General features: G+C 43.6%; 1 protein-coding gene and 1 long non-coding RNA gene across 5 annotated transcripts in view; one reads left to right on the forward strand and one right to left on the reverse strand.

Annotated features, from left to right (window-relative positions):
• On the forward strand, nucleotides 1–27,006 carry LOC130267304 (uncharacterized). The gene is made up of 3 exons (XR_008843135.1): nucleotides 1–83; nucleotides 26,304–26,480; nucleotides 26,882–27,006. It is a non-coding gene; the product is annotated as an uncharacterized LOC130267304 (long non-coding RNA).
• GRIA1 (glutamate ionotropic receptor AMPA type subunit 1) overlaps nucleotides 1–27,391 on the reverse strand; it is a 310,401-nt gene that overhangs the window by 226,510 nt on the left and 56,500 nt on the right. The window lies entirely within an intron of this gene.

A 27,391-nucleotide genomic window follows, 5' to 3' on the forward strand; every position in this document is an offset into this window, starting at 1 on the left:
ATAAAATTTCACACCCTAAATATGAACTCTGGTCATGTGTCTGGAAACTTCAGAGCGGCGACAGCTGAGGGATCTTGTGGGAGGTAAGGATGTTGGCATTGATTATATTGTGTGAGCTCAGGGCTGCACGTGATGGGGATATGAGGTGAGGAAAAACACTGAGGCTCCATTATGAAGTAGAAGGACGTATCAATCTGAAACCCCTGTCAGAGGGATGAAGGATCATTGGATTTCGTATAAAGCTATGCTCATATATCCTTTATTTTTCATTATGCCTGCCACTGTCCAACATCAACTGTTCAGGATAACCCCATACAAGTGAGAGGCCAAGCTATAGTATAAGAAAATGATTGGTGTTCCATAAGAGCTCCTCTCCCATATGTCCCTTTTCAACAAAGAAATATCCGATCTTGACACATTTTCTTAGGTCCTATGGTCCTTAACTTATGATATACATACCCCAGGAGGTACATGCAATGTCTCTGTGGGTATTAGTACTTTGCTCATGTTATGCTTTTAATAGACAGTGGAACATATTATGATAGCCTTGGGGGTACTTTGATGTAATTTATTTGAGTAGGGGGTACTTGGCTTAGGAACACTGATATACACTGCCTAAGGTAATATTTCCCCTTCCCCTTATGCTGTCATTCCAAGGTCTTTTTAAACAAAAATATATACAGGAGAACGTATGTGCAAAGTGATGTGCGATGGGGCAAAAAGTCACTCTACTTCTTACGCAAGCCAGAATAAGAATACAAATACAGAATACAGATGGGTGACTCTTCCTTTTGGAGGAGACTCTTATTTGGCTATGTGATAGATTTTTTGCTTCTGGAGGAGAGCTTATTTGCATACTTCTTTTTTCCCAAAGAGCATTGCATAAAAATATGTCTCCATTACCTTTGTGTCTCTTCAATCAGTACCACCCTGAGCTACACACAAAAAACAAAAACAGGTGGATCCGCAGCCTCTTCTTAAAATTCTATTTCACATATTAGGAGCTGGAAAGTAAGTGTAAATGAGGGTAGCTGACTCTTAGATGACCTAGTAGGGCCTTGAGATTGAAGGGTTCTTTGGGAATTTTATTGTGATGATCTATTCTAAGGATCGGACATCAATATGAGCTTTGTGGGGGTCAATTACCAGCACCGCCTCCCCCACAATCAGTATCTGCAGCTCATGTGCGATTGCTGTGGCCTCCCCATTGCTTATGAATCTGCACATTTAGTAGCAGCTATATCTGGTACTGCAGTTTATCCCAAGTTATGGGCAAGCTACAATATCATGTACAGGGGCTACCAAATGTCAGCCCCTTAAGAAAGCTGTCTGGCAGTCAGACACCCACTGATCTGATTTTGATGGCCTGTTCCAAGGCTGTGATAATTGTGTGCCATATGTCCAAGAACACATAATTTCAATGTGTTTGAGCTGTACAAGCTGCATGGATAAGAACTGATACACTATCACCATGTGTATGGACACCCAAAATGTACTATTCCACTGCATTTTAATGTGTTCTGAATGGAGAGAAGGGTTAAGACACTCCTAGGTCCTTCTGGTGTGGCTTATCTTATCCAACATGCCCTGTTGACATTATCTGTCATGGGAGAGTCAGCAGGTGACCATCAAAGCCAAGTTAGGCAGTTGGCTGGTCCTGTCAAAATCTGTGAGTTCGGACAATTTTTATTCTTAAAAAAAAAAGTGTATGGTGGCCTAAGTGTTAGTTTGTTAATAGCTCTATCACAGGAGAGAATAAGCATTGCATGGTGCTTATTCAAATCAGAGAGCTAGAAATGCACTGAACTAGAATTACATAAAGGGCCCCCTCTATTAACCCAGAATATCCTAGCAGTGCATATGAAAACTGGGCAACCTCTTTGAGCACCCTATTTTACTGAATTCACATCAAGTCTACGCGATTGTAATCTGTAAACCTACTATAGCGACACCACTGCACATATACAATGTCCATCCAAAATACATTTACATTATTAAATAAGCCACTGCTTGACACGACAGCACATGGCTGATTGCCATATAATGAAGTCCTCTTTTGCTGGTGCCTATTGCGTATAAATATTTACATGCATGCAAGCAAGCTATGAATGTTGACTGCTGCATCAAGGCAGTTTTTGTCCTTTCCATTAAGGGCTGAGCCCCTTTTCTGCAGGAATGCCCTAGAAATGAGTCTCCTATGAATTATTTAAAACTAGTACTGCAGTGTTAAAGCATAAATCGAACACAGGTTAGCTCAGGAGCAGGGTGAACAGTTGTGGTATTGCCAGGACCTGTGGTTCCATAGCTGGTCCTGGTTACAATGGCCTCTGTCACATGGCAGGGCTTCACATGATAATAACCTGCTCTATAGGCTGGCACAGTCAATGGGGTCTGCCTAAGTGATGTTACAGGTGGTGATTCCATTGGGGAACACGTTAGCCATTATTCAGTTGGATGGCATGGTTGTTGCCCTTCGTGTTTAAGGTATAGAAGACAGTATAATGGGAATGTTACACAGTATTTTACTTTGTAAACAGTTCATGCAATAAATGGAGGAACAGATTCTTGTAACACACTATTCCAACAGATGGCTGGAGTAATCCGTTGAGGAAGAGAGGTAGGAAATAGGTGTCCCAGAAAGTCTTTGCTTTGCTCTAGCAATTGACAAAGCACTAATCTATCATTCTCATCTCTGTGGGAAGTACTATCGCTACTAAGGGGCTTTTACCTAATGGGGGTATTACCTACCTACTGGGGCACCTACCCAGGGGAAAGGAAATAACCTACCTACTGGGGGCTTCTGCCTAATAAGGGGAGGGGAAGATATATCTGCCTACAGGTGGTATCTACTTAAAGAAAAGGAAATTACCTACCTACTGGGGACTTCTACCTAATTGGCAGGGGGATACCTTCCTACTGGGGGCATCTACTTAACTGGGGGCGGGGAATACCTACCTACTGAGGGAATCTACCTAAAGCAAAATAAATCAGAAATTCCCTACCTACTGGGGGCTTCTAATGAGAGAAGGGGAAAATATATCTGCCTCCTGGAGGCATCTACTTAACAGAAAGTAAAATGGCCTACTTACTGGGGGCTTCTAACCTAACAAGGGAGGATTCCTACATACTGGGGGTATCTACTACCTGATGAAGGAAATTTCTTACCTACTGTGGGCATCTATGAAAAGGGGGGCTACCTACATACTGGGGACCCGTATCCATTTGGTGTACACCACTGAAATGCAGTGATGCATTCTTTTCGATTGATGGGCCGGGGTGGGGGCGCACTACACTGTGCCTTCCCACATTTTCTTGTACCAGGACGTGACCCCTGCCAATGATTTGCCTTTATGATATGAATGCCTTTGAGTTTATGGAAATAAAAGATACAAGGCAACAGTCATATTTTCCATAGTAAAAGTTCCCATGCTATAACATAAATCACTGTTGTCCTATTTCCTGGCAGCTTTCTTACATTCTATTTAGAACACTCCTTAAAAAAATGCTTGAGCTGTATTTACAGATACAGAAGAGGTTGCATCATTTGCACACTGTGATCATGTAGATAATATAGAAGGTTACCGGCAGTCTTATATACCATCCTTTGTGACAAACTCAACTCTGCTACATCTGCAGCATCTTGCACAAGTGGTCTATAAGACAACTGGATCAGTTGTAGCCACTTGTAGAAATCCATTACCCGGATTAATTCATTCATAAAAAAAAAAAAAAAAAAAAAAAAAACAGATTGCCCCAGGATTAAAGATGTGTTGAGACAATGAGACAATTATTTTGGAAATCTGCGACGATTGGAGTGGTGGCCGCCGTGATCTGAGGAGCTCTAATTAAGCGGGAGCCAATGCATTATAAAAGGTTAATTGTGTATGTTTTATACAGCTGCAGGAAGTAATCTATTCAACGTCTTGGAAAAAAGAGAACTAGAATGGCCAGATGTCAATCATGGGAATCTTCTGCAAATGTAATTGGATTTTTCCTACAACAGCTGTTTTAAATAATGACTACAAATAGCGGCCATTCCTTCAGCGCCTTTGTCTTTATGCCTATTTAACGTATATGTGGTACATTGTCATCATACCCTACAGCAGTGGTCTTCAACCTACCGAAGGGTGTCCGGGCATGTTGGTAGTTGTAGTTTTGCAACAGCTGCAGGTTAAAGAGTACCTGTCACCAAACTAAACTTTTAATATATTGTTCCTTATGTAATTATAAGACACTTTGCTATTTACTTGCTGTTAAAATTCTCAACCTTTATATGTGTTTAATGTGATTGAAAAAACAGCCACTAGGTGGCTCTGTTCTGTACCCTGCCGCAAGTCAAACAGTTAGTTTGGTCTCTTCCCGGCCTGGCAGGAGACCAACTGCAGGAAATGTGTGTGGGGCATGGCGAGACACAGCTCTCACAGGCTTCAGTGACTCTGTGACTGCTGGGAAACGCCTACTATCTCCTTCCGAGAGCTCACACAATGTGAGCAAGGGGAAAGGTATGATACTCAGCTTTTTAAAACTTGAAAGGTATGATACTCAGCTTTTTAAAACTTTTTAAGGGCAGGAGGGGTGTTAGGAGTAGTTAGGGAATATAATCTGAGTTAGTTTAGAAAATATGGTTTGATGACAGGTACTCTTTAAAGACCACTGCACTATTGCCTTCCCAAGATCCTGCCTAATAAGATGCCTTATGCAAGATCCAGGTTTTATGGAACTATAATGAGGGAAATATATATGGGATTATACTGTACCTATAAACCTACTCACACAGGGTTTGCTTTGTACAGACATATAGAGCATTCTTATATAGGTATGTGAGGTTCTACTGTACCTCAACATGCCTCCCATCCAATACCTGATAGTTGGCCTAAGGGCACTGCAGTACAGGATGCAGGCACACAGTTCTGTTGTGTGCATACATTCATGCTGGCTTTACGTGCCTAGGCACTGCTATACAGAATGCATACACACGATGCTGTTGTGTACATAAGCTTATGCTAGCTTTACATGCTATTTTGACAGTGAGTTGCATAAATACAGCTTCTATAAAGCGAAGCTCAAGATCCCTGGCAATGGTGTACAAAAATTATCCCATAGCTGGTCCCCTCATCTCTCCAAGGGCCTCATAGCAGCCCCATGGTCTATCTTTATGGTATGAATACACTTGATTCCTGGGATATTAAAGTCTTATTCTAAGTCCAGTGTCGGCTTTCCAATTGTAATGATGTGGCAAGAACCTTGCAGCCAATCACCGGCCTCAGCTGTAGGTGGCATGAAACCATCAAGGCCAGTAATTGGCTGCAGGGTTCCCAGCATGTCATCCCTGTAGGAAAAGAATATGATAGGGGAGGATAGCATCTTTAGTTACTTAAAGGGGTTGTTCAGCAAAAGAAAAGAGAAGAGTTTCGTTAGATTCAACCTATAGCCCTACTGTGTTGATCCAGAGGAAGATAAAATCTCCCATAAGGCTGATTCCAATTGCCCCATAACAGAGACAAATTCCTTCCCGACTCCAATATGGCAGTCAGAATAAATCCCTGGATTAACGTTTTGTCCCTATAAATCTAGTATCCATAACCTGTAATTTTATTGCTCTCCAGAAATGCATTCAGGCCGCTTTTGAGCTCATTTATTGCATTTACTATGACCACTTCCTCTGGCATAGAGTTCCATAGTCTCACTGCTCTTACAGTAAAGAACCCCTGTATGTGCTGGTGTAGAAATCTTTTCTTCCTGAAGGTGTGGAGGACTTCATGCCCAGGGTGTGACTTTAGGATGTACAATAGGTGTCATGACAGGTGTCACAACAAGAATCATTAAGTAGAACAATACATATGAGGAAGGCACTGCTATAAATAAAGCATTATAGTTGGGGGCCCTGTTACAGATTTTAAATTTAGGCCCAGAATTCTCAAATTATGCCTCGGTTCATATCTTAATTGTGACCTCAAACTTCACACTACAAGTTACTTTACCCCAGAAAACAATACTGTAGACCTCAAACTCCAGAATTTGTCCCCGGCCTTCTCTTATGACAGCTGCTGTGGCTTTGTTTGCACTGGGTAATGGTGGCCATTGAAGCACATTTAGCTGTATATTTATTTACGTATGAAAGGTGCCACCAGGGATGCCCAGGAAGTCCTAAACCATTTAATCCTTATGAACATCTAACATGAATGGTGTGTGAGTCTTGTGAATGTTTTCCATAAGGCAATACATTTCCATTAGGAGATACTCTTTCTCTGCCAAGTCAGCATCCTCCCTCCAGTCAATTGACTGTGATGGGAAATAAAATAGACTGCAAAGTATTAGTACAATAAAATAAAATTCAAGAAATGTAATAATGTTATCAGAGAAAAGAAATTACTTCACTGAGGCTAAAAGGAAGGCACTCAGTACACCTGAGCATAGTTTGGAAATCTTATCTGGTTTACTGGATTATTGATACAGATGGAACAGAGCCTATCCCTTTTGTGGGCTGTTATAACATGCTATTAAGAGAATAAAGGCAGTCTACTTGTTGTCCTGGGAAAAAGAAGGAAAGAAGGAAATGTAGATAGAACTAAAAGAGAGGGAATTATAGAACTGAAAGATAGCGATGATAAATAGATAGATAGATGTGAGATAAATAGATAGATGGTAGATAGATACCGTAGATGGATAAATAGATAGATAGATATATATGGGATGGATAGATAAACAAAAAAGAGATAGCAGCACACCAAAACACCATTTGCACGATGTAATTGCTTGAAAAAGACTACTTACATGCAGCTGAAACGTTGCCCTGATGCCTAAGATGGAATAAACGCTAACTACGCTTTTCACTTATTTCTTTGAGTGCTGCAGTATTATTTGGGATATAGATAGATAGGTAGATAAATCGGTAGATATGAGATGGATAGATAGTTAGATATAAGATAGATAGAAGATAGATAGATAGATATGAGATAGATAGATAGATAGATGTAAGATAGATAAATAGATAGAGATAGATAGATAGATAGATATGGGATAGATAGGTAGACATGAGATAGATAGATATGAGATAGATAAATAGATATGATAGATATGAGATAGATAAATAGATATGATAGATATGAAATAGATAAATAGATATGATAGATATGAGATAGATAGGAGATAGATACCGTATTTTTCGTCCTATAGGACGCACCGGCGTATAAGACGCACCCAATTTTTAGGGGCAAAGTCTAAAAAAATCAAGATTTTGAACCCAATAGTGGTCTTCAACCTGCGGACCTCCAGATGTTGCAAAACTACAACTCCCAGCATGCCCGGACAGCCGTTGGACACCGAGGAGGCAGGTAAGGTCCCACCCGGTGTCCTGTAAGCACTAACCCGGCTATTCAGTCGGGCTGTTCAGGACCGCCGCGGTGAAATCGCGGCGGTCCCGAACAGCCCGACTGAACAGCCGGGTTAGTTTCACTTTCCCTTCAGACGCGGCGGTCAGCTTTGATCGCCGTGTCTGAAGGGTTAATACAGGGCATCACCGCGATCGGTGATGTCCTGTATTAGCCGCGGGTCCCGGCCGTTGATGGCCGCAGGGACCGCCGCGATAGGGGGTGTATTCGCCGTATAAGACGCACCGACTTTTCCCCCCCAGTTTTGTGGAAGAAAAAGTGCGTCTTATACGCGAAAAATACGGTAGATATGAGATAGATAGATATGAGATAGATAGATACATTGATATGAGATAGATACATAGATAGATAGGTAGATAAAGAAAGAAAAAAACTGAAAATGTAGCCAGCACCTAAACCCAATACACGGGTGCACGCTGCTGTGGCAAGTACAAAACATGTAGAAAAAGGCAGCAGCACGCTTGGTCAACAAAATGGAGGCTCTCAGCGCACTTTTTGATCAAAACATGTCCCCCCATCCACCACGCGGAGGTGGCCTCTTATCAGATAGATAGGTAGATAGATAGAAAGAACAGACCAGGCTCACCCAGTGATTATCAAGCATGACTAACTGGATGAGCCCAGTTGAAACGTTGCTTGCTATGAAAACACTTTTTGCTATGGAATAAATCACAAGACTTCTTTCACGATTAATTCTGTGTGCTGCGGTGAGATCCTCTTTTGCTGTTTCAATAGTGGGCCATTGACCTGGGCTCCAGAAACTGCGCGCACCATTCGTTTGGAATACTTCTACAGGTGTACTGTTCTTCTCCTTACTACAGATCAGTGGTCTCAAACTGGCGGCCCTCCAGATGTTGCAAAACTTCCACTCCCAGCATGCCTGGACATGCCCAGACAGCCGTTTGCTGTCGGGAATGCTGGGAGTGGAAGTTTTGCAACATCTGGAGGGCCACCAGTTTGAGACCCCTGCTATAGATAGATAGATACTGAAACCAGAAAGCCGATATGTTCAGAGCAAATACTCATGAGAGCTCAGACTCTGGTTAGAAAGTTCATTGTGTCTAGACGACAGGCACACATTGATATTATGGTCACTCGAGCCTCGGGCTGTTTTGGTGCCCAGTACGGTAACAGGAACAACACCTGGGCTAATAGAACAAATCTGACTTAATAAGGACAGTCTTCAGGCAAGGGGGGCGGGGAGTACTCCTTTCTCCTGGTAGGCAACCACCCCAATCTCTATCTTGCCTCAGGCAAATTTCTCGCACAAGGAGCCGCTAAATTATTGCAGTTGTTACAGCACGTCATATTATGATTTCTAGGAACTGAGAGAAATATTGTGTAAAATGTGTTACCTCTAGGAATAGGGTGTGAAACATGTGACAAAATTTTATAATTAACTCTAAAAATGCCATTGCAGGCAGAAACCTAAAAACAGAATGCATTCATCACACAATGTTTTATTAATAATTCATATTGTGCAGCACTGTACTTAGAATGCATTCACAGTGGGTGTGATCTTTATCGGGGCTCACAATATAGCCAAAGGGTTGTTCATTTTCTCAACAGCGCCATTCTTGTCCTCCGTGTCTATGATTGCCGTTCATCCTCATTCATAAAACTGAACTGCAATACCAAAAAACCACGAATGCAAAAGAGTGGCGCTTTTTTTTTTTTTTTTTTAAATGTACTACAACCTCTGGGGATAATTTAACAAGAAAAATCAAAAACTCTGGGTTTATTTTAACAAGAAATCCAGGCTAAAATTTACATTGTAACAGTCTGACGTGTAGATGCTGTTGCCACACTAGAAAAGGATGTCCTTGCGGCGCTCCTCCAGTGGACACCTGAAGATTCAAGCCCTTACTCAGGAGGGATGTCTGTCGAAAAATGCAGGCCCCGGTCGGCGCGCGTCCTCCTGCGGTCCTCCTGGTCCTGCGCTCCTCTGCCTCTATGGTTGTAGGCACATGACGTCACGTGCCTACAACCATAGAGGCAGAGGAATGCAGGACCAGGAGGACAGCAGGAGGACGCGCGCCGACCGGGGCCTGCATTTTTCGACAGACATCCCTCCTGAGTAAGGGCTCGACTCTTCAGGTGTCCACTGGAGGAGCGCTGCAAGGACATCCTTTTCTGCTGTGGCAACAGCATCTACACGTCTGATCTTCCACACTGCCCCGAGGGTCGAGATTGATGTCGGCAGCACCCCAGCTCCAGTAAGCCATTCATAAGTCTGGCTGTATGCACATAAAGGTGTTGTACTCGGAGTACAACACAGTAAGGTGAGCGTACCTGTTACGCCGAGCGCTCCGGGTCCCCGCTCCTCCCCGGAGCGCTCGCTACACTCTCTCCGCTGCAGCGCTCCGGTCAGATCCACTGACCCGGGGCGCTGCGATTCTGCTTCCAGCCGGGATGCGATTCGCGATGCGGGTAGCGCCCGCTCGCGATGCGCACCCCGGCTCCCGTACCTGACTCGCTCTCCCTCGGTCCTGTCCCGGCGCGCGCGGCCCCGCTCCCTAGGGCGCGCGCGCGCCGGGTCTTTGCGATTTAAAGGGCCACTGCGCCGCTGATTGGCGCAGTGATTCCAATTAGTGTCTTCACCTGTGCACTTCCCTATATCACCTCACTTCCCCTGCACTTCCCTGCCGGATCTTGTTGCCATTGTGCCAGTGAAAGCGTTCCTTGTGTGTTCCTAGCCTGTGTTCCAGACCTCCTGCCGTTGCCCCTGACTACGATCCTTGCTGCCTGCCCCGACCTTCTGCTACGTCCGACCTTGCTTCTGTCTACTCCCTTGTACCGCGCCTATCTTCAGCAGCCAGAGAGGTTGAGCCATTGCTAGTGGATACGACCTGGTCACTACCGCCGCAGCAAGACCATCCCGCTTTGCGGCGGGCTCTGGTGAAAACCAGTAGTGACTTAGAACCGATCCACTAGCACGGTCCACGCCAATCCCTCTCTGGCACAGAGGATCCACTACCTGCCAGCCGGCATCGTGACAGTAGATCCGGCCATGGATCCCGCTGAAGTTCCTCTGCCAGTTGTCGCTGACCTCACCACGGTGGTCGCCCAGCAGTCACAACAGATAGCGCAACAAGGCCAACAGCTGTCTCAACTGACCGTTATGCTACAACAGTTACTACCACAGCTTCAGCAGTCATCTCCTCCGCCAGCTCCTGCACCTCCTCCGCAGCGAGTGGCCGCTCCTGGGCTACGCCTATCCTTGCCGGATAAATTTGATGGGGACTCTAAGTTTTGCCGTGGCTTTCTTTCCCAATGTTCCCTGCATCTGGAGATGATGTCGGACCTGTTTCCCACTGAAAGGTCTAAGGTGGCTTTCGTAGTCAGCCTTCTGTCCGGAAAAGCCCTGTCATGGGCCACACCGCTCTGGGACCGCAATGACCCCGTCACTGCCTCTGTACACTCCTTCTTCTCGGAAATCCGAAGTGTCTTTGAGGAACCTGCCCGAGCCTCTTCTGCTGAGACTGCCCTGTTGAACCTGGTCCAGGGTAATTCTTCCGTTGGCGAGTATGCCGTACAATTCCGTACTCTTGCTTCAGAATTATCCTGGAATAATGAGGCCCTCTGCGCGACCTTTAAAAAAGGCCTATCCAGCAACATTAAAGATGTTCTGGCCGCACGAGAAATTCCTGCTAATCTACATGAACTTATTCACCTAGCCACTCGCATTGACATGCGTTTTTCCGAAAGGCGTCAGGAGCTCCGCCAAGATATGGACTCTGTTCGCACGAGGCGTTTCTTCTCCTCGGCTCCTCTCTCCTCTGGTCCCCTGCAATCTGTTCCTGTGCCTCCCGCCGTGGAGGCTATGCAGGTCGACCGGTCTCGCCTGACACCTCAAGAGAGGACACGACGCCGCATGGAGAACCTCTGCCTGTACTGTGCTAGTACCGAACACTTCCTGAGGGATTGTCCTATCCGTCCTCCCCGCCTGGAAAGACGTCCGCTGACTCCGCACAAAGGTGAGACAGTCCTTGATGTCTACTCTGCTTCTCCACGTCTTACTGTGCCTGTGCGGATGTCTGCCTCTGCCTTCTCCTTCTCTACCGTGGCCTTCTTGGACTCTGGATCTGCAGGAAATTTTATTTTGGCCTCTCTCGTCAACAGGTTCAACATCCCAGTGACCAGTCTCGCCAGACCCCTTTACATCAATTGTGTAAACAATGAAAGATTGGACTGTACCATACGCTTCCGCACGGAGCCCCTTCTAATGAGCATCGGATCTCATCACGAGAGGATTGAACTTTTGGTCCTCCCCAATTGCACCTCGGAAATTCTCCTTGGACTTCCCTGGCTTCAACTTCATTCCCCAACCCTGGATTGGTCCACTGGGGAGATCAAGAGTTGGGGGCCCTCTTGTTCCAAGGACTGTCTAAGACCGGTTCCCAGTAACCCTTGCCGTGACTCTGTGGTTCCCTCAGTAACCGGTCTCCCTAAGGCCTATATGGACTTCGCGGATGTTTTCTGCAAAAAACAAGCTGAGACTCTACCTCCTCACAGGCCTTATGATTGCCCTATCGACCTCCTCCCGGGTACTACTCCACCCCGGGGCAGAATTTATCCTCTCTCTGCCCCAGAGACTCTTGCCATGTCTGAGTATGTCCAGGAAAATTTAAAAAAGGGCTTTATCCGTAAATCCTCCTCTCCTGCCGGAGCCGGATTTTTCTTTGTGTCCAAAAAAGATGGCTCCCTACGTCCTTGCATTGACTACCGCGGTCTTAATAAAATCACGGTTAAGAACCGCTACCCCCTACCCCTCATCTCTGAACTCTTTGATCGCCTCCAAGGTGCCCACATCTTTACTAAATTGGACTTAAGAGGCGCCTATAACCTCATCCGCATCAGAGAGGGGGATGAGTGGAAAACGGCGTTTAACACCAGAGATGGACACTTTGAGTATCTGGTCATGCCCTTTGGCCTGTGCAACGCCCCTGCTGTCTTCCAAGACTTTGTCAATGAAATTTTTCGTGATCTGTTATACTCCTGTGTTGTTGTATATCTGGACGATATCCTAATTTTTTCTGCCAATCTAGAAGAACACCGCCAGCATGTCCGTATGGTTCTTCAGAGACTTCGTGACAATCAACTCTATGCCAAAATTGAGAAATGTCTGTTTGAATGCCAATCTCTTCCTTTTCTAGGATATTTGGTCTCTGGCCAGGGACTACAAATGGATCCAGACAAACTCTCTGCCATCTTAGATTGGCCACGCCCCTCCGGACTCCGTGCTATCCAACGCTTTTTGGGGTTCGCCAATTATTACAGGCAATTTATTCCACATTTTTCTACCGTTGTGGCTCCTATCGTGGCTTTAACCAAAAAAAATGCCGATCCCAAGTCTTGGCCTCCTCAAGCGGAAGACGCCTTTAAACGACTCAAGTCTGCCTTTTCTTCGGCTCCCGTGCTCTCCAGACCTGACCCTTCCAAACCCTTCCTATTGGAGGTTGATGCCTCCTCAGTGGGAGCTGGAGCTGTTCTTTTACAAAAAAATTCTTCCGGGCATGCTGTCACTTGTGGTTTTTTTTCTAGGACCTTCTCTCCGGCGGAGAGGAACTACTCCATCGGGGATCGAGAGCTTCTAGCCATTAAATTAGCACTTGAGGAATGGAGGCATCTGCTGGAGGGATCAAGATTTCCAGTTATTATTTACACCGACCACAAGAACCTCTCCTACCTCCAGTCTGCCCAACGGCTGAATCCTCGCCAGGCCCGGTGGTCTCTGTTCTTTGCCCGATTTAATTTTGAGATTCACTTTCGTCCTGCCGATAAGAACATTAGGGCCGATGCTCTCTCTCGTTCCTCGGATGCCTCAGAAGTTGAACTCTCTCCGCAACACATCATTCCACCTGACTGCCTGATCTCCACTTCTCCAGCCTCCATCAGGCAAACTCCTCCAGGAAAGACCTTTGTTTCTCCACGCCAACGCCTCGGAATCCTCAAATGGGGTCACTCCTCCCATCTCGCTGGTCATGTGGGCATCAAGAAATCTGTGCAACTCATCTCCCGCTTCTATTGGTGGCCGACTCTGGAGACGGATGTTGTGGACTTTGTGCGAGCCTGCACTATCTGTGCCCGGGATAAGACTCCTCGCCAGAAGCCCGCTGGTTTTCTTCATCCCCTGCCTGTCCCCGAACAGCCTTGGTCTCTGATTGGTATGGATTTTATTACTGATTTACCCCCTTCCCGTGGCAACACTGTTATTTGGGTGGTCGTTGATCGATTCTCCAAAATGGCACATTTCATCCCTCTTCCTGGTCTTCCTTCAGCGCCTCAGTTGGCTAAACAATTTTTTGTACACATTTTTCGTCTTCACGGGTTGCCTACGCAGATCGTCTCGGATAGAGGCGTCCAATTCGTGTCTAAATTCTGGAGGGCTCTCTGTAAACAACTCAAGATTAAATTAAATTTTTCTTCTGCATATCATCCCCAGTCCAATGGACAAGTAGAAAGAATTAACCAAGTCTTGGGTGATTATTTGCGACATTTTGTTTCCTCCCGCCAGGATGACTGGGCAGATCTCCTTCCATGGGCTGAATTCTCGTATAACTTCAGAGTCTCTGAATCTTCCTCCAAATCCCCATTTTTCGTGGTGTACGGCCGTCACCCTCTTCCCCCCCTCCCTACCCCCTTGCCCTTTGGTCTGCCCGCTGTGGATGAAATTTCTCGTGACCTTTCCATTATATGGAGAGAGACCCAAAATTCTCTCTTACAGGCTTCATCACGCATGAAGAGGTTCGCGGATAAGAAAAGAAGAGCTCCTCCCGTTTTTTCCCCTGGAGACAAGGTATGGCTCTCCGCTAAATATGTCCGCTTCCGTGTCCCTAGCTACAAGTTGGGACCACGCTATCTTGGTCCTTTCAAAATCTTGTGTCAAATTAATCCTGTCTCTTACAAACTTCTTCTTCCTCCTTCTCTTCGTATTCCTAATGCCTTTCACGTCTCTCTTCTTAAACCACTCATCCTCAACCGTTTTTCTCCCAAATCTGTTCCTCCCACTCCTGTTTCCGGCTCCTCGGACATCTTCTCTGTCAAAGAGATCTTAGCCTCTAAAAAGGTCAGAGGGAAAACTTTTTTTTTAGTGGACTGGGAGGGTTGTGGTCCTGAAGAGAGATCCTGGGAACCTGAGGACAACATCCTAGATAAAAGTCTGCTCCTCAGGTTCTCAGGCCCTAAAAAGAGGGGGAGACCCAAGGGGGGGGGTACTGTTACGCCGAGCGCTCCGGGTCCCCGCTCCTCCCCGGAGCGCTCGCTACACTCTCTCCGCTGCAGCGCTCCGGTCAGATCCACTGACCCGGGGCGCTGCGATTCTGCTTCCAGCCGGGATGCGATTCGCGATGCGGGTAGCGCCCGCTCGCGATGCGCACCCCGGCTCCCGTACCTGACTCGCTCTCCCTCGGTCCTGTCCCGGCGCGCGCGGCCCCGCTCCCTAGGGCGCGCGCGCGCCGGGTCTTTGCGATTTAAAGGGCCACTGCGCCGCTGATTGGCGCAGTGATTCCAATTAGTGTCTTCACCTGTGCACTTCCCTATATCACCTCACTTCCCCTGCACTTCCCTGCCGGATCTTGTTGCCATTGTGCCAGTGAAAGCGTTCCTTGTGTGTTCCTAGCCTGTGTTCCAGACCTCCTGCCGTTGCCCCTGACTACGATCCTTGCTGCCTGCCCCGACCTTCTGCTACGTCCGACCTTGCTTCTGTCTACTCCCTTGTACCGCGCCTATCTTCAGCAGCCAGAGAGGTTGAGCCGTTGCTAGTGGATACGACCTGGTCACTACCGCCGCAGCAAGACCATCCCGCTTTGCGGCGGGCTCTGGTGAAAACCAGTAGTGACTTAGAACCGATCCACTAGCATGGTCCACGCCAATCCCTCTCTGGCACAGAGGATCCACTACCTGCCAGCCGGCATCGTGACAGTACCCCATTAAAGCACACCTTCCTACCCCACACTCTCAAGGATTAACCGCACATAGCTGCGCTATCTTCTGTCTCATTTTTTCTCCTACCTATATACATTGTAACAGTCTGATATACCAGGATATGTAAAAAGAATACATGCAGAATAATATATACAGATATATCAAGCTATATAGGAATATGGTTTGAAGAATACTTCACTGCTGAAATGGTCAGGACTGTCCAACAATGTATTTAGAAAAAAATCGTATTGAAAATGTTGGATTCCATCATATCCATTATTTAAGTAAAACATGTGCTTTTAGAATAACCTAAACCCCAATGCAAAATCTGTAACAGGACCTCCACATATCTTCCCTTTATAATGGTGTGATCTTATGTGGTCATTTTGGGGACTTTTTGCCACCTTAGGCACAGGACCTGGGTGTGACTTATACCCCTGGCCTTTTATAATAACTCCAATGTGTAGATTGTAGTAGGCTTTATACATGGAGCCAATTATTTGGCTTTTAATGGGTTTACATCACATCAGTACGATATTGCATCCCATCTGATCCACTCTTTAATGTCAGAATTGCAATATGACAAGCCTTTAATATTGGTCTGGTTATTTTAACAAAAAAACAACAAAGGGCCCATTGCTATTCTGGGTGCTCTCATTTCATCACAAATCATTCCTCTGAAGCACATCTTGCTCCGTCCATGTTGGCTCCCTCAGGATCCCTCTTGTGATATGCATTAGATTGGAGTCATTATTTTAATTTCCCATGCCTGACTAAATCCTATCTCTGTAATCCCTATACATAATCTGCCGGATGGAAATAAGATTACCCGGGGCAGCAGAGGAGGGCAGAGGAAGACCCGGCACAAATAACATTTTCGCATTGAGAAATCAATATATGTCAATTTATTGCTAGTGGATATGGGAACTATAACCCTAGAGGAATATCTACTTTCCATGTGTAATGGGAATTCTGGATATAAAAATGTTTGTACTATTACATTATTAGAATATGGTGAGATGGGAGAGGAACAGTTCAGGGTAGAAATGCATCAATGTACAGAATACCGCGTCAGGTATTTTGGCAGATGAGAAAATTATATATGGCTCAAATACAGAAACACATAAATGGATCTGCCTGATAAGGTATCAGACCACTATACAACCTAGTTTGCATACAGTTTTTAATGCATTTTAAAGGAGTACTTCAGCGCAACATAACTTATCCCCTATCCAAAGGATAGGGGAGAAGTTATAGATTGATGGGGGTCAGAGCGCTGGGGCCCCCCGGGATCTCCTGGTCGGGGCCGCGACAGTCTGCAGGAAGTGCAGTTTTGTCCCCAGCAGAAACCTGGGGCAGACACGCCCCCTCCATGTATCTCTATGGGGTACATGGAGGGGGCATGTTGGCCACCGCATCATGCAGGCACCCCTTCCCAGCATACTGCTGCGGCCCCATCCAGGAGATCCCACAGCCACAGCACTCGGACCCCGCGATCTATAACTTATCCCCTATCTTTTGGATAGGGGATAAGGTATATTGCACTACAGATCTCCTTTAACAAGCTTTTTTGCAGTTTGCAGAGGGTGCCACGACATCTTTAAGAGAAGAGAGCAGTGGCTGCTGGTATTAGCTGCCATTGCTGCCCCAGTAAGCTGAGCAAAATGACACCAGAGGAGGAGAAGCGCTGGAACTGGGCTGATGTGGACGGTCACTACTGCATCAGCTTTGGTGCTGCACTGCTTCTCTGGACTGAGGGCCTACTGCTATGGGCCCCGAAGCAGAGGAGCAGTGGAGTACCGAAGCGGGACATTATAGGGGCCTACAACTATATGGGGGAAGTGTGGGAGGGACTACAACTATATTGGGGCCCAAACAGTGGCTATATCTATATGGATAAAGTATGGGGGCCTGCAACTATATGGTGACAGTATAAGGGCATACAACTATATGGGAGCACAGAGGTGCCTTCTACTGTATAGGAGCAGTATGGGGGGCTGCCTTCAACTATATGGGGGCAACAGAGGGGGCCTAACTATGGAGGCACAAAGCAGGCACTATTACTATTGTGGGGCAATACACATGGGGAGTTTGTAAAGAGGTTGGCATTGTGTTGGAGCCTAAAATATTTGTCTAGCAGGTTCTTTGAAGACAAGTCTGGGAGAATTCTTAATAGTGGTCTGGGCCAGATAGTGAAAAAAGGAAACATCAACGACTCAAAGAAGAGAAGACATCACCTGTGAGTCAGTGGACCTGGGAAAATAAGGAGAGGAGCAGGGGGCCTGGGGAGCAGATATGGGGTAAAGAAAAGCAGGATATGGGAAGAGAAAAAACAAATTAATGTACTTACCTCTAAGGCTGCATTCACCTCACATTTGGGCATACCACAACTGTATCCAACGGAAGAATTTGAAAACCTGCTTCTGCTATATCCTCGCCGTACCTGTGCTGTACCCCATTAATTTCAATTAGCCCGATGGATTAAGCCACTGGCTCCGGTCAGGTAATTTCTGGACCATATGTTTTTTTCTTTTTCTTCCTCTGGTCTGAAAACCATGGTCTGCTGCACTTTTCAGTTCGGCAACAAAAATGGATACAGCCCAAAAAGGAACAGACCACCGAAGCCACTAGCTGACTCCGTCGGGCTATTTGAAATGAATGGGGTACAGCACGGGCACGGCGGGGATACAGCAGCAGCAGTCAGTATGCCCAAATGTGATGTGAATGCAGCCTTAAAGGGGTATTCCATATCAACTGGCTCCAGAAAGTTAAACAGATTTACAAATGACTTCTATTTAAAAATCTTAATCCTATCAGTACTTATCTAAAGTTGAGTTGTTCTTCTCTGTCTGACAACAGTGCTCTCTGCTGACACATCTGTCTGTCTCAGAAACTGTCCAGAACTGGAGAGGTTTGCCATGGGGGATTTGCTGGACAGATTTACTCTGGACAGTTCCTGAGACAGACAGAGGTGTCAGCAGAGAGCACTGTTGTCAGACAGAAAAGAACAACTCAACGTCAGCAGCTGATAAGTCCTGGTGGTGATAGGGATGACCCTTATGTTTCTAATGACTAATCAATATATTAATACTAATATGCCATTGCTGCTGGAAAAATATATGTGTTACCTACCCCTTAACCCATATACATCAGCTTGCAATATGCTTGTGACTACGATTGAGGCTTTGCAATGACGCCAATACAACTGAGATAAGGTGTAGAAAGACAAAATATCTGAGGAACAGTGAACTCTGGAATTTCCCAGTAGAGAAACTTCTGCCAAGAAATTAATGGACACTAGATATGCTAAAATATACGGACACAATAATCAAACAACCAATCAAAATGTAACATGCTGATTCTGACGTCATAACTAAACCTCCTTCTTTGTCAAATGTAAAAACTAAATGTACTTCCTGGATTAATCAGAACTCTTTTGGGGAGCAGCTGAGTTTCCTGCTAAGAGAGAGTTATACCGACATCCTATGTGGTGTATATTGACTTATGTCGACAATTGGCAGTATATAACAGCACAGTCAATCCCATTTTAAAGCCTCACCCTCGGCCCATCCTTAACAGTAGGATTAAGATTTTTTAATAGTGTCAATTTTTGTAAAGTAAAGCTTAACTTTCTGGAGCCTGTTGATATGAAAAAAATAAATAAATGTTTTTTTTCATGGAATACCCCTTAAAGGTAAGTATGTGATACTTTTTTTTCTCATCCCAATCCCTTACCCGACCTTTTTAATCATGTAAGAAATATTTAAAAAAATCCATAGTAAAACAAACACTTGATCCGTCAGCAAAAGCTGGTTGACGGTTTTCAGGCAGCAACAGAAAACTCTTGTTCTAGATCAGTGGTCTTAAAGTGTGGCCCTCCAGATGTTGCAAAACTTCAACTCCCAGCATGCTCGGACAGCCGTTGGCTGTCCGGGCATGCTGGGAGTTGAAGTTTTGCAACATCTGGAGGGCCACAGTATGAGACCACTGTTCTAGATTTTAGAATTCATAAATCTAGAATGTTTAGTTTTCTATTATATCCAGATTTATATAATCTATCCAATCGATGACTGATCAGTTAGGCCATTTTTGCATATAGGGCACATGTTGCATAGTATTTGTCACAGTCACATGCGAGCTATGGAGACACAAGGGTGATTTCTGTCTGCACGCTGCTTCCTTCTCATATTGAAGTAATTATAAGTGACTGTCTTCATCATCCTGCCGGGCAGTTTATACCAATCCCCCGAAGCAGAGAACCTGATCTTTCCAGCCTAATAAAACCGGATAGTGGATAAAGTGTCGGCAGACTAACTACATTTCTCTTCTAATGAATGGGGCCAGACGGCGGCAGTGATGATCAGACATGTTCTAGTGCTATGGAGAAGTGAACCGATTGTTCTCGCTCCGTGTGTCATGATTCATGGTGGATGACAATGACCGGGTGCCATGACGACCCAAAGGCAATCATTACCGTGAGGGGTTTTATTTATATAGCTCACATCTTGTGATGGTGCATCATAAATACAGCTCGCATGTGTACATCTATCTCCACTGAAGTGTTTAAGTGTTCCTACTGCGTATATGCATATGTTCATTTCCTTAAAGGGGTACTCCACTGGAAAACATTTTTTTTATCAACTGGTGCCCTAAAGTTAAACAGATTTTTAAATGACTTCTTATTTAAAAATTATAATCCTTCCAGTACTTATCAGCTGCTATATGCGCCACATGATGTTCTTTTATTTTTGAATTTCCATTCTGTCTGACCACAGTACTCTCTGCGGACACCTCTGCCCATGTCAGAAACTGTCCAGAGTAGAAGCAAATCCCCATAACAAACCTCTCCTGCTCTGGATAGTTCCTGACATGGACCAGCAGAGAGCACTGTGGTCAGACTGTGGTCAAACAGAAAATAGAAAATAACTGCCTCTGGAGCATACAGCATCTGATAAGTACTGGAAGGATTAAGATTTTTTAAATACAAGTAATTTACAATTCTGTTTAACTTTCTGATATCAGTTGATTTAAGAAAAAAATGTTTTCCAGCAGAGTAACCCTTTAAAGGGTAACTAAGGAAATGTTGACAAATGACTATTGTGCCAGAACTGAGCTTGAGAGCAATTTTTCTAATTGACGTGTATTTCAAATTTGGCGTCTAAACACCTGAACAAGGCGCCATTCTCCCTGATCCTCACAACATATCACTATTCATATGAGACGGAGCTTCCCGCTTTGTCCCCATAGTAGCATCTCCAGTTCAAGACCCAGTGTAATGCTATTCTACAATGTTGGATCTCATACTGAAAATGGCTGCTATAGAGATGAAGCGGGAAGCTCTGTCTCATAAATGGGAAGAACGACACCTTGTTCCAGCGTTTAGGCGCCAAATTTGAAATACATGTCAATTTGAAAATTGTGCTAATTTTTCAGGAAATTGACCACAGCATTAGAAGTAAGCTCTAATTGTACATTTACAGCTTCTCATCACTTTAAGGAAAGGGAAGGTTTACCCCCATAACACACCTTTTTTTTTTTACGATTGTTTTTTGTTTGCAAATCCTATACAGAGCTGGGTGTCTCCATACAGACTACAAACAAGCACACTGATCCTGCAGTGATACTCCTTTAACCCCTTAACGACCATGGACATAATTGTATGTCCTGGTGCAGAGGTACTTAGCGCACCAGGACGTACATTTACGTCCTGTACACAACCGCGAGCATCGAAGCGGTGTTCGAGTCATACACTGCAGGTCCCGGCTGCTATCAGAAGCTGGGGACCCGCCGGTAATGGCCGACATCCGCGATCGCGTGGATATATGCCATTAACCGGTCAGATGCCGTAATCAATACAGAAAAAAAAAGTTGAAAATGTAAAAAGAAAAAGTAAAAAGAAAAACGGAAAAATCCCCTTCCCCAATAAAAATGAAAATTATCCCTTTTTCCCATTTTACCCCCAAAAAGCGTAATTTTTTTTTTTAGAAACATATTTGGTATTGTCGCGTGCGTAAATGTCCAAACTATCAAAACATAATGTTAATGATACCGTACGGTGAATGGCGTAAACGTAAAAAAAATGTCCAAAAATGCTGCTTTATTTGTCACATTTTATTCCCAAAAAATGTTACAAAAAGTAATCTAAAAGTTTTATGTATGCAAATGTGGTATCGATAAAAAGTACAGATGCCAGCGCAAAAAAGGAGCCCTCATACCGTCCCATATACGGAAAAGATTTTATACTTTTATAAGTACCTAGCCATGGGTATGATTTTAATTGTATTGACCCACAGAATAAAAAACACATGTCATTATACCATAAAGTGTACAGTGTGAAAACAAAACCCTCCAAAATGTGCAAAATTGTGGTTTTCATTAAAATTTCATCTCTAAAAAAAAATTATTCTTTAGGTTCGCCATAAATTTTTTGGTAAAATGAGAGGTTTCATTACAAAGTACAATTGGTCACGCAAAAAACAGGATCTTATATGGGTCTGAAGGAAAAAAATGAAAATGCAAAAATAAAATTGGCCTGGTCCTTAAGGAGTTAATACTTCTTGCTAACCTATCAAATATAGTATAAACATAGTAAGACCACCCAAAAAGGCATTGAAAAGTGGTCATCTCCTATGGGGGGGGGGGGGGGGTATGGTGGATTGAAAATCTGTTGCATAAATGTTGATGTGGATAAGGAGGTGATCTTCTCAAAATAGTGATCTTTTGGAGAGGTTTCACTGTATAAGTAGTGAGAATTGGTGGACAGATGGAATACATCCTTCAATATACAGTATATTTGAGACTTATATTGTTCATCATTGGATTATATGGCTATATAACATTTTAACATTTTTGTGGTAACCAATGTTATGTTATGTATATGGGGTTCCAATGGTAATATACACCATTTTGACATAAGAGAGACAAGTGCACCAACCAGCTGCAAACACTGGCATGTCTATATATTGGTGCCCTTTTGTATTCTTTGTTACGCTTGAAGTCACACTTTTCTCTTGTATTATTATTAATACTTTATGGGAAAAAAACTTTAAAAAAAATTATGCTCAACTTCTAGAGTTTTTATGAGCTGAAAGTTGTATTTCACCTTGATTCACAGTGTAATCCTTCTTTTGCTCCCTATAAAGTTCCTCCAAAGTTTGACAAACAATGTACATCCCTGGACCAGCGGACCTTTAGCTATAACATTCTGCCTTTTTATAAGTTAGCACCAGTGAGCTCCATCTTAATGCACTGTAAACCAAAAAGACCAGGCTTATCATTGTCAAAGCCCTATTTACGCCCTTCCCTCGAACTTAGAAGCATGGTTATCTTAGATATAAACTAAACCTAACTTGGAGATGGGATATGATTCTCTTGTTCAAAAATTATGACCCAAACTAGGCAAGCGGAAAAGATTCAGATTCTATGCATTGACCATAAGATTTTCACAGATCTCTATATTGCTACACATAAAGACATACAGTAGCTGCATTGTATTGTGTTGGCTAGATAGGTTCTGTTTGGTGTACTGTACTTCACGATGATTGTATTACTCTAGGAAACAGGGTATCCAAACACGTATTCCTATATCAATTGTAAATGAAAACATAAATGCCAAGAACAATGAATTTATAGGATCCATGCGGTAAAGATGCAGTTGAGTGAACGTATGATTCACAGTTAAGCAAAACATATTTGAAGCAAGGCTCTTTTATGGGATGTCAGAACCAATGAAACAACACATGACTTATAAGAACAATGCTGTATGAAACTTCCCGCAAAGGTTGTAGTTCAAAGGAGCTACAGCTTTTCCTATGTTCTGAAAAAAATTGTAAGGCAGGGTTCACTTGCTGGTTGTTGGGAATATCTTGGAAACCAGATGTAGAAAACGCTTCTCTTTTCAGAATATACATTTTTGATAGGTCGATAGATCCAATTTAACATACATTTTTTTTTATTGTATTTGTAAGTAAAAATCTTAAATATATAAAAATGAAGGCATATGGTGGTATCGTAGGGTACCATATAAGCAACTTGAAGTTTGTATTGAGTCAAAATATGGTTGTGTATACAAACTTATTCGATATAAGCAATGCAAGAAACCAATATAATAATGGAAGTGGCTAAATGAATAACAAAAAGTCTAGCCAATTTATCTTCTAGAATGACTGGATCTATAATATTGTTAAGGCAATTGTATCTTTTTGTTGAACATCTATAGCTTCAAGTAATTGTATTGTTGAGTAAAGGATGAAAATGTTGTAAACCTCAGGCTATTGAGCTGAACTGTGGTGACAGGATTCATAAGTCCCTCGAAAAGCAAAGAGTAAAGGTCAATTGCTGAAAAAGAAATCCCCCATATTTCTGGGATATGGTGATCCCCCCGGGAGGAAGCATTAGTCAATTGTCTGCTTTGTCCGTCAATTGGCTTCTGCTTCCAATATGTCGTATTGACGCTGAGATTCACCAATTAAAGGACTTTTCTGTTACACTTGCACTCAGGTCATTTGGAAAGTGGCCTGGTAGAACCAGGTCAAAGCCATTTTATAGATCCATATACCCTGAGGGAAAGTTGCTATGAGAGCAAATAGCTAGAGGCAATACAATGTTATCACTTTCGGTCCATACAGTCAGAATTTTAATGCTATTTGATGACAGTACAGGTGGTCGATTAAAGGACAACTGCAGCGCAATATCCACTTATCCCCTATCTACAAGATAGGGGATAAGTGTTTGATTGCGGGGGGTCTGACCGCTGGGACCCCCCGCGATCTCCCTAACGGGGCGCCGCCATTAGCGCTCATAGTGAGTGCTAAGGTGCGTAGCGTCAACCTAGAGGTCGAGGTGACGCCCCGTCTCCTTCCCGTCCCAATACAGTTCTATTGGTGGAGGCAGGAAGGCACGAACGCTGCCTCCCCGCCTCTCCCATAGAGATGTATGGAGGAGGCGTGCCGGCCGCAACGTCATGCTGCGGCTGGCACGCCCCCTGCACGGGACAGCCGTGGCCCCGTACAGGAGATCACAAGGGGTCCCAGCTGTCAGACCCCCAGCGATCAAACACTTATTCCCTATCCTGTGGATAGGGGATAAGTGTTAATCACGCTGCAGATGTCCTTTAAGGATTTACTTTATCTTCATTAATGTTTGTGGACAATGAGTTATTAAGTTATTAAATCCACTGACCAGGAGGCGAAAACCACAGATTTCTGTCTGTTTACTTTCATATGCATTGAATGCAAAGAAAGTTAATCACTTCTAAGGTGTAAATTTCAGAAAAGAAAGAAAAAGAAAATTATAAATAGGCGTGAGCACACTGACTTTATGCAAACTAAACTTACTCTCAATTCCCCCCCCCAAAAAAAATTTGGATTTATTGTGATGTGAACGCAACCTTAGTTACACGGTAACTAGAACCTGGACACATGACTCACATATCCTTAAAAAAGTATGGCTTATTCCCGTTAAGCTGAAAAAATGATGTCAATGCCCTATGCTATGGGGGGTAAACACACACACCTATAAAGGTGTCCAGTTAACCAGGAGTTAGTAAAAACTCCCTGATGCCAGGATAGAGACCAACCCAAGTACTCCCTTCATATCCTAATAAACAGTGCAGACAGTACAAATAATACAAAACCACCCTATAGCAATCACATACAAGTTTGCAGATACTTCATCTTGTAACTACAACAGAAACTCCCCCCCCCTTTAAAAATCCCCATAAGTATCTATTTTGCATTTTTTTTCAGTGTCCTACATAATCTATGAGGTCATATGGTTGTCATTGAAGGGGTTACCCTGCTTAGAACCACACTTAATTAGCTAAAGCCAAGAACTATTATAAAGAGTGGATGCCAATGCAGGGGACTTGATCAACCATTCACTTGAAATACCACATATCTCCCTGCAGGAGAAATGCGAGGCCATCTGTAGCAAAGCCTAGATGTTCCCTTGATTGCAAGCAGGACCTCATTTAGAGGAGGGGTTATCCAGATGGGACATTAGTAGATTGTTTCTGATATTGCGGTTCAGCTCCATTAAAGTCATTAAATGGTTATTCCCATTTCAGAAATACGGTTTCTCGGCCCTCTCCCGTAAACAACACTAAAGTCAATGGGATTTAAGCAAACCATGTAACTTTGCTGTGATGTGACCAAAACACAGCAATTTCGGACTATTTTTTTGAATGTTTACACGGTTCCCCATAAGGGATCATTTATATTATATTTTGATAGTTTGGATATTTACATACACGGAAATACCAAATATTTTTTTTTTCTTTATGCTTTTTGGGGGTAAAATAGAAAAAATTTTCGATTTACTTTTACATTGGGAGAGGGGCTTTTTCAAATTTTTAAAAACTTTTTTTTACACCTTTTATGTTCCCATAGGGGACTATTTATAGTAATCATTATATTGTTCAGTGCTATGCATAGGCATAGCGCTGATCAGTATTATCGGTGATCTTATGCTCTGGTCTGCTCAATGCCGCAGGCGTTCCAATCATCCATTCAAAGTGCCACATGGCCGCAGATGCCATGATCTGTTTTGATCATGGCATCTGTGATGTTAATGTCCTTAAGGGGTTAAGTGCAACCCATTGACTAAATATTTATACATTACTTCTTGATTGTAGGTCGAAATGATTCAATCATCAAAATAACTTTTGTGCAATTAATTTTATTACCTGAAGGCCATAAATGTCAAACATATCATATCTAAAGTATATCTGCTTCAGAAAAATATAATGTGTGAGTATAATTTCATAGTTTATAAGATAGAAAAAAGAGCCCATTAAGTTCAAATTAAAACCCTACTGCATTTATACAGAGAAAGGCAAATCCTGCCTGATGAGGCTGATGCCAATTGCACCATCACAGATGAACAATTCCTTTCCGACCCCAATATGGCAGCCAGAATAAAGCCCTGGATCAATATTGTATCTTCATTAATCTAGTTTCCATAACCTGCAATATTATATTTTTCCAGAAAAACATCCAGGCCCCCCCTTGAAGATGTTGATTGAGTGGAACATCACAGCATCATATGGCAGAGAGTTCAACAGTCTCCCTGCTTTTACAGTAAAGAATCCCCTTCTGTGATGATGGTGAAACCTTCTTTTCTCTAGACGTAGAGGATGCCCCCTTGTCATGGTTACCAATCTAGGTATAAAAAGATCAATAGAAAAATCTCTGTACTGTCCGTTCATATAATTTTATGTTGTAATCAGACGTCTTTTCTCCAAACAAAATAACCCCAAGCTTGATAACCTGTCTTGGTCCTGTAATCCTCCCGTATTATTAATGATCTTTGTCGCCCTCTGCCTCCTCTCCAGTAAGGCCATGTCCTTCTTATATACAGGTGCACACAATGGGGCAAAATACTCCATATGTGGTCTGACTAATGATTTATACAGAGCCAAAACTATGTTCCTGTCATGACCCTCTATGCTTCTCTTGATACATCCCATGACTTTGTTAGCCTCGGCAGCAGCTGCCTGGCACAGGTTTTACGAGAACTTTGAGGCCACTTTCAAAGGGTTCTAAAACTTTTTTCTCTTTGTTTAGACCAGAACTTTAAGGCAGCCAACGATTTTGCTTACTGGCAGTATGACAATCTGGCACATCTTCTTGTGGAGATAAAGGAAAAATTCATGAAAAAACTACAGTGAGCCTCAGTATGTGGGTGTAGTAAAAAGAGGATGGAATTAGAAATCGTATTCCCTGTTTGTCCTTGAAGCTTGACGTATATTGAGAGGGTGATAATAGGCTAATTGTGTCATGATAAAGAGTGACATGGTTTCCAAAGCAGCACAAATATTAATCCCCAAACCTCCACAACCACCACCACACCCCCCAAATAAATGGGCACCACAATTGAAAAAATTTAACATACTAGAAAAATGAAGGTGCACTTAAAGGGAACCTGACATCAATTTCATGCTGCCAAAAGCATCAGTTATATAGGGGATCCCTAGCAGCTTCTTCCTGCCCCACCAGCCTTGATAGATCTCTCCCTGTTTAGGTATAGGGAGAGATCTAGGAAAAAGGGAAACACCCCAATGATTTGGGCAGCAT

This window comes from Hyla sarda, chromosome 4, assembly GCF_029499605.1.
Source record: "Hyla sarda isolate aHylSar1 chromosome 4, aHylSar1.hap1, whole genome shotgun sequence".
NCBI lineage: Eukaryota > Metazoa > Chordata > Amphibia > Anura > Hylidae > Hyla > Hyla sarda.